At 64.2% G+C, this 1,370-nt stretch overlaps 1 non-coding gene across 1 annotated transcript; it reads left to right on the top strand.

The window, feature by feature from the left end:
- The first annotated feature begins 223 nt into the window (after positions 1-223).
- LOC131867880 (5S ribosomal RNA) lies at positions 224-342 on the top strand. The gene has a single exon (XR_009366402.1). It is a non-coding gene; the product is annotated as a 5S ribosomal RNA (ribosomal RNA).
- Positions 343-1,370: the final 1,028 nt, after the last annotated feature.

The raw sequence follows: 1,370 nt of genomic DNA, 5'->3' as shown, positions 1-1,370 counted from the left end.
GACACTGCACGCACACGACGCCCCCTCCAGGTGCACGCACGTAGGCCGGGCCGGGTGCACACCCGACGCCCTAGCAAGGTGCGCGCACCCGGGCAGGGCTCACACTTGGCGAACGGGGCGCACTTCGCGAGGGAGGGTGTGCACCTCGACGGGGGTGGGTGGCCGGGGTGGATTCGCACGTGGGTCGCGGTTTGCTAAGTACACACTGCGACAAGCTCATAACGGGTGCGATCATACCAGCGTTAGTGCACCGGATCCCATCAGAACTCCGCAGTTAAGCGCGCTTGGGCCGGAGTAGTACTGGGATGGGTGACCTCCCGGGAAGTCCCGGTGTTGCACCCTTTTTTAGTTTTTCGCCGGGCGTCGCAATGCTATTTGAATAAACCTTTTGCCCGTTTGCGTTCTCGTCGGGGCCGGGCCGGGCCGGGGTGCGCTGCCCGCACTACCGCGCGCGCGGGGGCGACACCGAGCGCGCACCCGAGGCGCCCCGAGCACACAGGCCACGGTGCAACCCGGGCGTTGTGCGCGCACCCCGGTGCGCCCGAGGTGCTGCGCGCGCACCCAGGTGAAATCGGTGTGCACCTCGGCCAGTGCGCGCTCGGTCGAGTCGCGCACGTTGGCCAAGGTGCACGGTGATGTTTCTTACTCTAAGGTTCCGCACCAGACGCCCGGGACAGGTGAGCGAAGCTGGGCGGGGCCGGGTGCGCGGCCGGGGCAGGTGCACGCAGCTGGAGAGAGCTTTGGAGCACACTTCGGAGCGCACCAATGATGCGCTCCATTCAAAAGTTTCCTGAAAAGGCAAAAAAAGTTGAGATTATAGAATTTCCCACTTGAGAGATTGTAAAAAAAAAAAATTTAAAATGAAGGAAACGCGGGTGCCAAGGTGTGCGCAGCCCAGCCAAGGTGTGCGCACCAAGGCGCCCACCCTGGCGAAGGTGCACGCAAGGTGCGCACCCGAGGCAAACCGGACAATTAACCCAACTTTCGACTTCGCGCGCACCTTGGAGCGCACTTCGGAGCGCTCCTTGGTGCGCACCAATCTTGGGCACCTCGGAGTGCACCATGGCGCCCACCAAGGTGCGCACCCGGGGCAAACCGAGCTCCGACTTCGTGCGCACCTTGGAGCGCACGAAAGGTGCGCACCATGGCGCCCACCAAGGTGCGCAGCCCAGCCAAGGCGTGCGCATCAAGGTGCGCACCCTGGCGAAGGTGCGCACCCGGGGCAAACCGAGCTCCGACTTCGTGCGCACCTTGGAGCGCACAAAAGGTGCGCAACCCAGCCAAGGTGTGCGCACCCCGGTCAAACCGAGCTCCGAATCGTGCGCACCAGAGGTGCACGCCATCGTGCGCACCTTGGAGCACACTTCGGA

Source organism: Cryptomeria japonica, unplaced genomic scaffold, assembly GCF_030272615.1.
Source record: "Cryptomeria japonica unplaced genomic scaffold, Sugi_1.0 HiC_scaffold_189, whole genome shotgun sequence".
Taxonomy (NCBI): Eukaryota; Viridiplantae; Streptophyta; class Pinopsida; order Cupressales; family Cupressaceae; genus Cryptomeria; species Cryptomeria japonica.
The sequence above is the reverse complement of the archived record's forward strand: the minus strand, read 5'-3'. Positions and strand labels throughout refer to the sequence as shown.